The following is an 11364-nucleotide window of genomic DNA, read 5'->3' on the forward strand; positions in this document are numbered from 1 at the left end:
TATATAATGAGATATATACTTGAAAAGTTAGCAGTAGTGTGTGAATGCTCTCCTTATTATGTATTGTAATGTATAATCTAGATTACATAGGATAGGCAGGACTTTTTAAGTTGATATAAATGTACATTTATTTAAAAAATACACATCTCAGTTTAAGAAGCCCTGCTTTCCAGGATTCAACAATGTGCCTGTCAATGCCCTTCTCAGCAGGGTCTTTGCTTGCTGTTGCCTCTGCTTGAAATGTGTTTGCCTGAGACATCTGCCTGGCTCCCTCTCTGACTTCTTGAGTTCTTTACTCAAAAATCACCTTCTCCCTAACCACATAATGCAAAATTTGAGAGCCTCCTCCATGGGCCACATTTCGTATGTTATCATTTTTTCTCCTTAGCACTTAACACTAATGTACTCTACCTCTTATTTGTCTTTTATGGTCTGTCTTTCCCCCACTGGACCACAAAGTCCATGAGGACAGGGGTTTTGGGTAGCTGACACATAGCAAGCAGTCAATAAATATTTACTCAGTGGATAAAATAGTCCTAGATTTATTGAAGGCATGCTGTGCTCAATGCCCCTTGCTCTTTGCTACGGGAGCTACAAAGGCCTCTGAGACAGCCTATGCCTTCCAGGACCTCACTTATTACCAGTCAGCAAGGAAATGAGAGCTGACGATATAAAACAGTTATGGCAAGTGCCAAACAAATGTTCCAGATGGTAATACGAGCCGACTTCAGGGGAGGTAGAGACTAAGAAGGGCTCATGTGGTCAAGGAGGGTACTGTGGGTCAGGTGGGCCCTTGACCTTGACCATAAAAAAGAGGGAGGTGTTAGCTAAGCATGGAAATGGGAAGGTTTTTTCAGGTGGGGACTGTCTCCTTCAGCAACTTTGAGCTGTGAATCCAAAAGCCACCAGAGGTGCTCTCATTCATTTTCCAGCCATATCTCGGGCTTGTTGCCATCTGGCTAGCCTCGAGAAAATGTGCATGTGCCTTACGAGTGTCCTGGTCACCTCTAGGCTGGGCAAGCTGTATGACTGCTTCTTTTGTGACCAAGGGGAACACACATGCTTGCCTAGTGCTGGCCTCCTGGAGTGAGTATATTTTAGGACATGGACAGTCTAATTTAGACACAGGCCAGGCACATTCAACAGAGGCCAATTAATCCTGAGACCTTATCTCTATTCATGAGTTAAGACTATCTCATTTAAAGGCATTTCTGGGTAGTAAGTAGTTCAGTATCATTAAAGTTTACCAATAACTTAAGTCTGTTGTTTTTAAAACCAAAGCTTAAAAACCTATTGGGTGCATCTCTTGTGGAACTGAATTATAAAAATACAGGGTGATTAAGGTGCCTGGAGAGTGAGGTCCTTACTAAATACTCCCCTGGGCTTTGAGGGTTTCTTAGTTGTACTCATATTAATAGTTTTTTGGGGGTCTCTATCATTTTTGGCTTCTGACTCATCATTTTTCATTCCTAGCTTTTGTTTCTGATTATTTGTGGACTAAGAATCCAAATGAGGTAAGTTATCTTAACTATTATTTAAGAAGAACATAGGCATTGACCAAGGGTCCTACAAGCTCTTCTCTGAGCAAAAGACGTGTCTTTCAGTGCCTGGGATGTGAGTCACCTCTGTTTTCCACTCAGGCCCCATCTCCTTCTCTCTGATAGTCATCCTGATTTTTTAGCTGTGAGCAAGACAAGTGAGATTGTCAGGTGGCTAATTTCTGGACATGTGAACTATTACTATGGTTTGAGTCCAATATACCACAAAGAAATATGATAGATCCTTTACTGTACCAGTGCTGTATTCATTGGCAGGTGCCAACTAAGAAGTAGATTTGAGTAGACAGTTTGTATGTCTGGAATCTGGACCTCTAGCATTTCCTATAGTTAGTTATCTTATCTACAATATTCTGCACACATGATAAGAATTGATCCATCCTAAGGTAAGCCGGTACCTTGAAACTGTCTCTACTTGGGGAGAGATGGGCTGTGGTCAGGCGGTGAAAGTGAAGCTGATGGCTGAGTGTTCAAAGCCTTTTATAAAAGCACTAAGGAAGGTTCTAGCAGCACAGAAGGAGTAAGACCCAAGAGAAGCAGTGGTAAGCACATCATCAAAGGTACAAGGGAGCTTCAGGATAATAGAACATTTGTGAAAGAAGTTGCCGATGGTAAGGTGCATCCTGCGGGATGGCTGCTACACCCTGGAGCCCCTTTCATTATCTGTGGCAGCACTGGTGGTTATATGTGGTTGTCAGCTGGCACAGAGAACAAGTCACCTTAACACTAGGTTTCCTTCCTGCTGAATTCAGCCAGTTTTGCAAATGGTCAGGGAGATAAAGCCATGTAGACTGACTTCATGAGGATTCATGAGAGTTGTCATCAGCGTCATCACTATGGAGCCTTGCCTGACACTGACTTGTGGCGTGGTGCATGCTCAGTGCTTCTGTGTCAAGGGTAAGTTAAAGGGGAGGCCTGGTTCCAGTCTTCATAGGGCCCACATTCAGGGACAGTCACGCTGTGATGGATCCCCCACTAATGTAATAAGGCTGTTAACAAAACATCCCATCGTTCATAAGCTTTATGATTTAACTTCTAAAGACTAGAACCTAAATTATCAGCATCAGAGTGCACCATGTTAACAAAGAGACCCAAAATGCAATGGTTTAGATAAGATAGAAGGTGATTTCTTTTTCACCTGACAGTCCAGGATGGGTGCCCTGGGGCAATAGAGACTTGGTCCATGCAGAGATTTAGGGACCCAGATTTTTTCTAACTTACTCTCCATCCTCTAACCCATTTTCCTCCTCCATGTATGCTCCATGTCCTGCAGCCAGCAGGAAGAGGGAAGAATGTGGAGAGGCATGCTTGCCAGATGTTACACGCTTGTCTGGAAGTGGCACACTTCCTTCTGTTGGCCTGAGCGTGGTTACATGACCATCCTTCCCTACAAGGGACCACGGGAGACATAGGGCTCGCCTGGGCTGCACATCAGCTATAACTCATCACCGTGGAAAAACGCATGAGTGGATTTCAGTGAAAATCCATTATATTCCACTTCACCCTACATTTTGATCTGGTGGTTCTTTTTCTTTTAACTCAACAATACGTTTTAGAATTCAACAATTTCCTATCGCTTTCTCGTGCTTGTATATTAACTCTGTTTAGTTTTCTGAAACTTCTTTATAGTTTCTTTCTCAAACCCCTCAATATACCTCAATTGAAAATATTAAAATACGTTTATTTATTGTCAAAATTAAAAAAAAAATTTAGACTTTTTTTTTTTAGAACAGCTTTAGGACATGGCAAAATTGTAGGACAGGTGTAGAGATTTCTCATATCACCCCGTGTCACCTCCCCCTTCCTTTTCTATTATCAATATCCTCTGCCAGAGTGATACATTTTTTACAATTGATAAACCTACATTGACACATACTTATCCACAGTCCATAGTTTACCTCAGGGTTAACTCTCGGTGTTTCATATTCTAAAGATTTGGAAAAATTACTGACAGGTGTCCATCACAACAGTATCATTGAGAGTAATTTCCACTGGCTCTGAAGCCACCTATTCACCCCTTCCCTCTCCACCCCCTCCAACCCCTGCAACCACTGATCTTTTCACTGTCTCTATAGTTTTGCCTTTTTTAGAACATCGAATAGTTGGCATCGTATAGTACGAAGCCTTTTCAGGTTGGCTTCATTCACTTAGTCATATGCATTTAAGATTCCACCATTTCTTTTCATGGCTTGATAGCTGGCCTCCTAGAATGGGTTAGGAATACTTCTTTTTTAAGATTTCCATCTCTGCTTATTTTGCCCATCTGTTCTTGCATGCTGTCTACTTTATCCATTAAAGCTCTTAGCAGACTAATCATGGTTGTTTTAAATTCTTAGTCTGATATTTCCAACATCCCTGCCATATCTGGTTCTGATGCTTGCTTGATCTCTTCAAATTGTTTTTTGTTTTGTTTTTGGGGGGAGTTGGGCTTTTTTTGGGGGGGGGGGTTGTGTGTTTTTGTTGGTGGTGGTGGTGTTTACTTTTTGGTAGGCCATGTCCTTTTTTCTTGATAGCCAGGCATGATGTACTGGGTATAAGTAGACCTGCAGTAGTGTGGAGGTGTGGGAGGAGGGAAGTGTTCTACAGTCCTATGATTAGGTCTCAGTTTTTTTTAGTGAGCCTGAAAAATTTGAATTTGAACTTCACAAGTGTTCTCAGATTTTTTTTTTTCTCCTTATTCCCCCATCCTGTCAGTGAGACAGGATGGCTAGAGTGGGCTCCGGTTGGGTATTTTCTTTCCCTCCTGACAGGCTCTGAAGATACCCCAGTAAGTTAGGCTCTGTTAGCTAATTTCCCCTCAGGGCAGGTCTTGTTAAGGAGAACGGAGTGCTTTTGCATATTTTAAGTGGCTTCATTCCTTCCCGCCTTGCTAGAAGGACAAGGGGATTTTTCTCTAATATTTACTGTGGGAACCTAACCAAGCTCCTGGGGTTAAATCTCATAATATTGTGAGGTCTCCCCTATGACTGGATGCCCGTGGAGTTTTCAACTTTCATGGAGTTTTTAACTTTCAAGTGTTGCCTGCACTAAATCTTCAGCAATTCCTTGACTACAGTTTACGTTTTCCTACACTGGCACTGGTTCCCAGGGCAGTTTCTACTAGCAAGTTCCTGCTCCTGAAAGCCAAGCTGCCTGTGTTCTTCTGTCTCCAGATCTTGGGGGCAGTAGTTGGCCTAGGGTCCTTCGATCTCTAACAGATCCAGTAAGAGTTGTTAATTTTTCAATCTGTTCAGCTTTTTAGTTGTTCAGCTTGGAGTGGCAACTTCCAAGCTCTTACAAGTAGAACTTGAAGCCAGAGTCTGCCTCCAATTTTTAAGAGAGAAAATACACTCTTTAAACTCTAATTTAAATGAAGTAGGATTCCTGGGAGAATCTTCCAACATTTCTTGAGATAGGGTTGCAAACTGAGGATTAAAGTTGTCAGGTTTAAAGACTTGGATAAGAAAAGAGTGACCTATGGAAAGGGAAGAAATTCTAGAGGCTGTAGACACTGAGAAGTGAATGGACAGTGAAGGTGCACAAACTCCCCACAAAATGGGATCTCCACTGGAATATGAGATTTTCTTCTTTTAAAAAAATTTCATTGAGATATAGTTGACATATAACATTGTATTAGTTTTAGATATGCAGTGTAAGGATTTGATATATGTATATATTGTGAAATGATCAGCACAATAAGTCTAATTAACATCCATCATGCCACACACATAATTACACTGTGTGTGTGAGAGATAAGATCTTTCAAGAGCTACTCTCCTAGCCACTTTCAAATATACAGTACGATACTGCTAACTATAGTCACTATGCTGCTCATTAGAACTTATTTATCTTACAGATGGAAGTTCATACCTTATGACCACCTTCAAGCATTTTGCCCACCTTCCCACTTCCTGTCACTGGTAACCACAGATCTATTCTCTGTATCTATCAGTTCCTTTTTTAATAGAGAGACACAGGGAGAGAGGCAGAGACACAGGTAGAAGGTGAAGCAGGCTCCCTATGGAGAACCTGATACGGAACTCGATCCCGGGACCCTGGGATCATAACCTGAGCCAAACGCAGACGCTCAACTGCTAAGCCACCCAGGCATCCCAGTCTTTCTCTGACTTATTTCACTTAACATAATGCCCTCAAGGTCTATCCATGTTGTTACAAATGGCAGGATTTCCTTTTTATGGCTGAATAATCCATTCTTTAAACCACATCTTCTTTATCCATTCATCTGTCAGTGGACATTTAGACTGTTTTCGTGTCTTGACTATTGTAAATAATGCTGCAATGAACACAGAGGTATCTTTTTTGAAATAGTGTTTTTGTTTCTTCCAGATAGATATCCAGAAGTGGGGCTGTTGAATGGTATGGGATTCTATTTTTAATTTTTTGAAGATCCTCCATGCTATTCTGATAGTGGCTGCACCAATTTATATTCCTGCTGACACTGCAAAAGGGTCTCCTTTTCTCCATAGCCTCACCAATACTTGTTATTGTTTTCTTTTTGGTAATAGTTATTCCTTTTCATTTTGTTGGTGGTTTCCTTTGCCGTACAGAAGCTTTTTAGTTTGATATAGTCCAATTTGTTTATTTTTGCTTTTGTTGTCTTGTTTTTATTGTCTGCTTTTGCCCCATTGTGGCTGACTCTTGTCCAAAAGGCAGGGCACTGGCTGGTTAATTATGAAAGTAAAATACATAACACAAATTCAGCTAAAGAGTCGTGAGAAAAACTGCTTCAGGTTAGGCTAGGACCACCAGTTAGTGCTTCTTTTCAGTTTTAACCAAACTCATGTTAATATCAAGACAGGTATTTAAGAAGGATAACATGACAGTAGGAGATTCCTCCCATATAAACCAATCTCCCCAGACTTGGAATCTCACTTAGAAAGAGTGGATTTTAAAAAAACAGTTTACCAGAAATATTTACATTCCTAAGTGACAGGGCCTCTCTTACTCTGTTTTTTTTTTTTTTTTTTCCTCTCTCTAGGTCCTGACTCCGTGAGTGTAAAGGTATCCTATTTGGAGACTTGGTCCTACAGCCCCAAAGATTCCTGCTCTCTTCTTTGAAGAACTCTTAGAAACTTTTGGGTTACTTGAATCTTAAAATTCACCCATGTTGTACAATGTGTAATCAATCAGGGAGATTTTATTTTCAAGGGAAATTAGATAACTCTGTGGAAATTGGTTTTTATACCTTTTCCTTTTTCATCTAGTACAATTCAATAGCTCCATTCATACCTCTTCTAACACACACTCTCTCAAATAGGTAGTTCCAAATCAACGGTTTGCCATTTAGTAAGGTGTTCTCCTATCCTGTGATTTGATTCTGTTGCATTTAAAATAGGCTTTACACTTCCTTGGAAGGTATAACTAAGATTCAAACTCGGCCCTCCTTGGCCTGTTCACAAGGGAAGTTTTGCTGTAAAAGATGAATTGCAAAGTAATAGCTGACTAGAGCCAAAATCGTCAATGCAATTACCCTTTGGTACATTTTTGGGCTAATGATATTTAAATCAATTTGACTGAAAAAGAAAAATAAATGTCAAACCAAATACCAAAGTATGAATAACCTACTGCAAGATTACTAGAATTACAAGCAGTTCCCTGTGCTCTAAGATTGCTCTGAGAACCATGTCAATATGCTAGTCCCATGGTAATTAAAAAATCTAAAAAGCCAATACTTATTTTGTCAAAGGCACAAATGTAAATCCAACTTGGACTATGAAAAAATTAACACAAAGTTCTGACTTTGCTCAAGCTGCAGCAGCTAGCAATTATTCTTAAAATAATATTTCTATAAAGAACTCTCTTTTAAAATTCAAAATACTAGAGAATCATGAAAGTTGGAAAGGACTTGAGAAACCATCTAGTTCCTTAATTTTATAGGTTTGGAAGTATGGTTCATTAAAGTTGAGTGACTTGTCTGTGGTCACACAACTGGCCTGTGCCTCTTGATTGGCCAATGAGTCTTTAAATTTGTTTATCTGATGTTCTTCTCTTAGATATCATCCCAATTCTCTCCTTCCATTCTATTGTAAAATAGCTCCTCCCTCAAAAACTACTGTCAATTTTGGAAAAGGAAGAAGTCTTAAATTTTTCTGTATTATAATGTCAAAGAAAAGTCCCCTTGGATTAATCACAAAAATGGATAAAGTGAATTTTGCACAGACACATCCTGGCCATAGGATCTGGCCTTTCAGTAAGACCAGATTGGCAGAAGAACTCCTGTAGGAACTTGGTAAGGGTTCACAAGATGAAGAAATGAAGAAAAGACAATCCAACATTGGTAGCTTTTGAATACAGGAATACCACAGCCTACACAGGAATAAAACAAGCCAAGAAAAAAATAGTATCAAGAATGCTTAAAATAAGAAAGCCAAACCCATACCAGAGAACATAGATGGAAGAAATTGGATTCCTAAGACAGGAAAAATGAAGGAGGACACCAGAAAAATGGATAAGGGAGGTGATACTGAAAAGGACTGGATGTTGTCAACAGGTTGGGAGTGAATTGGGCACTTGATCCCAAGCTTTTTGGGTCAACAGAGTAGACCAGCTGGTAAAACTTCTAACCGTTAGGACTAGGTAGGGCCTAATGGAGAAATCTTGGTCCCAAAGTAGAGTCCCATCTCTGGCCATGATTTGCCTTGCTCATTTATTTGTATAATATTTATAAGGACTCTCTGTGCCAGGCACAGTGTTAGGTAGCAGGCGATAAGTCAATGAATAAGATAGACATAAGTGCTTGTCTTTCCAGTCTCTCAGGGTGATAGATACCAAACAAATTACTGTATAGACAATTATATCTTTGTGTTTGTGGCAAAAGTTATGAAAGAAAAATGTAGCATGCAATGAAGATTTATTAATGGGACATCTAACTTTTCTTGAAGGCAAGAGGAAAATTGTGGTATCAGTTTTTAAAATGGAAATAAATACTGAATGGAAGTTGGTTAATTTGCTTTTTACATTTATAGATGTACCAGCTGTTACTAATCAGGAATTTGAAAGAAAGTGTGCCCCTGAACTGACCGTGTGTACTGGGGCCTAGTGACGAGGCTGTCAGAAAGAGATTCCACAGTGGGAGCCAGAGAACATAGGAATAGCTGTGTCCCCGATGCTGCTGGATGACAAGCAAAGATGAGGCTCCTTCTCACTTCCGCTTACAGGCTGCAAGGAACTGGGTTGCTGAACTTGAGTCAGTGTCTGTCTGACTACAGTACTCCAGTTCTGATTCCTGCCATGTGTTTTGGTTTCCCTAGGACTGAGGTCTGCTGTGCACCCTAATTTCTTAATTCTCAGATGCAGAAACCCAGTTTCTCTAAACGGTCCCTAGACTCTGGATATTGCTCACTTATGTGTTGGATCTTTGCTGGAAAGGATCTGCCCTGGAAAACAGCAGGGCCTTTATGAGGTAATAAGTGTGTTTTGCTTTTGACAAACATGTAGACTGATCTTTCAGTTTTTGACTTATCTTTGGACTCAGGCTCCCATGGCCAACCCTATACCTCTGCCCACACCTGTCAGACCAGATGCTAGAACACCAGCCCCTGCCACCTAAACTGGATTCCTTAGGACCTCATGACTATGTATGACTTGGCCCATAGTCACCAAGCCTTGGCCCTAAAATCCCTAAAAGCCCTGGTCCTGATGAGGTCCCCACTGCTGGTTAAGGCTGGAACATCAGAATTGGTTGATCAAAGTCCACAGGATGCATGTTGGACTACAGCTGTGTTGTCATATCCTCCTAAAATGTTCCTTGACTCCAAGATACATATGTATGAATGGGAGGGTGTTAACTGAGGCATTCCATCTCATGGTAGTGCTGCAACAGGCATCTGAGTCACACAGTTGTCCAAACGCCTTGCACTGCCCTAAGAGAAATACAGAATGAGGGGTTATAACTCCACACTGTTTGAAACACTGTGTACAAAATACCTGATCCTGGATGGAGTTTTGAGTTCCATTTTGAGCACAGCATTTAAAAAGGGATTTAGACAAACTGGAAAATATAATCAGATTAGTGAAAGGGCCTGAGATTATCCACGTGAGAACAGCTGAGAGTGGAGGAAACAGGATGTTAGCCTGAAGGAAAGAAAAGAGCTGCTTTCACAGGTTAAAAAGACTCAAACTGTCACAAGGATGAGCAGAAAAGCAAAGGAAGACAGATCTTCAAATCAATATAAGCAGAGTCTTCTAATAGTCTAGTTTGAGTAGACGTTTGCAGAGATTAGAGCTGTTGCAGGATGCAGAGCTTCCCTGTTACTGCAGGTGTTTGGGCTCAGAAGGGCCAGTGGTGGGATAGAGTGGGGAGGATCCAGGCACTGGATGGGCACTTGGACTAGCTGATCTTCAAGATTCCTAGTAACCCTGGGAGTCTGATTCTTGACTCTTCTGGTCTGACCCAACAGACTGCCACTCAAACTCTGATTTCAGTGTTTTCTTGGGTGTTCCTGACAATCTAGCCAAGGAGGTTTGCCCCCACAGAAGGTCAGCTCGATACTGGCAGCCTTGCCATGAGCTGATAGTACAGTGTGAGGGCAACCCAAGCTCTGAGACATGCAGCTCAGCCTGTAATGCTGATGGATCCTGGCCCTTAGGGGCCACACTAAAAACCAAAGACTCATTTGTCATTGGTCCTTTGAATTAAACCCAAATGGACACACACAGTAGGGCAATACTTTTTTCCTATATACATATTATTTCCAATTGGGGGCTTGTATTCTGTAGAGACTGACCCTCTACCCTGTTGAAGTACCTGTCTCAAGTTGGCTATTCTCTTTTCTTCTTTAAGCAGAAAATATATTTTCTTAAAATCATGAAAAGTGGCTTTAAATGTGTTGTGTTCATGCCTCAAATGGAACAAAACAATAATAAAAATCCAACTGTTTTACCCCCAACTCTTTTTACTGAATATGAGAATCTTTAGGGGATACTTTAGGGGTTTTAAGACCTCAAAGTACAGCAAGAGACAGAGTAGAGAGAACTCACATAAAAAGAATTTGAAAAATGGAATGTAACTTTCAAGGGAAGAATGCTCACCCTCTTAAGATTAAGCGAAAGCATACATGGTCTTGTCCCTATAATCATGTTTACATATAATAGTACTAATGGCACAGATTCTAGCTTTTCCCCTACAAAATCTGTCATCTGAATCAACATTTCATCTAGGCAATAGTGAATACACAAAGCTGATCCTTTCTTGATGGAAAGTGGGCTGAATTAATAACAAATACAACTAGTTGAAAGGTAGTGGGATTGGGGGGACACAGGAATTAAGCCAGACTTAGCAGCTACCAGTACGCAAAGCTTGGGTGGTAATTCTTTTTTTTTTTTAAATAAATTTATTTTTTATTGGTGTTCAATTTGCCAACATATAGAATAACACCCAGTGCTCATCCCATCAAGTGCCCCCCTCAGTGCCCATCACCCAGTCACCCCCCACCCCCCGCCCACCTCACCTTCCACCACCTCTAGTTTGTTTCCCAGAGTTAGGAGCCTCTCATGTTCTGTCTCCCTTTCTGATATTTCCCACTCATTATTTCTCCATTCCCCTTCATTCGCTTTCATTATTTTTTATATTCTTAGGTGGTAATTATTAAAAAGAAAGAGATTAGCTCCCATTTCTCCCAAACTAAATGTGGATACATTCCCTGGACTCCTTCTTCCATGTTTACCAAAAGAAGCATATACTCTTAACTCCTGCCTAGTTGAAGCACTGGCTAAAAGAAGTCACTGGTCCCTCTGGGAGACCCTTTGTCCACGAGCAGGCCGAGTCAGCACTAGTGTGACTTTGAAGGAAACTTGAATGTGTAAAGTT

The 11364-nt window shown here is 40.8% G+C and overlaps 1 long non-coding RNA gene across 1 annotated transcript; it reads left to right on the forward strand.

Annotated features, from left to right (window-relative positions):
- The first annotated feature begins 1018 nt into the window (after positions 1 to 1018).
- LOC121488924 lies at positions 1019 to 5457 on the forward strand. The gene is made up of 3 exons (XR_005987216.1): positions 1019 to 1086; positions 1474 to 1514; positions 5392 to 5457. It is a non-coding gene; the product is annotated as an uncharacterized LOC121488924 (long non-coding RNA).
- Positions 5458 to 11364: the final 5907 nt, after the last annotated feature.

The sequence above is a fragment of the Vulpes lagopus genome, chromosome 4 (assembly GCF_018345385.1).
Source record: "Vulpes lagopus strain Blue_001 chromosome 4, ASM1834538v1, whole genome shotgun sequence".
Classification (NCBI taxonomy): Eukaryota; Metazoa; Chordata; class Mammalia; order Carnivora; family Canidae; genus Vulpes; species Vulpes lagopus.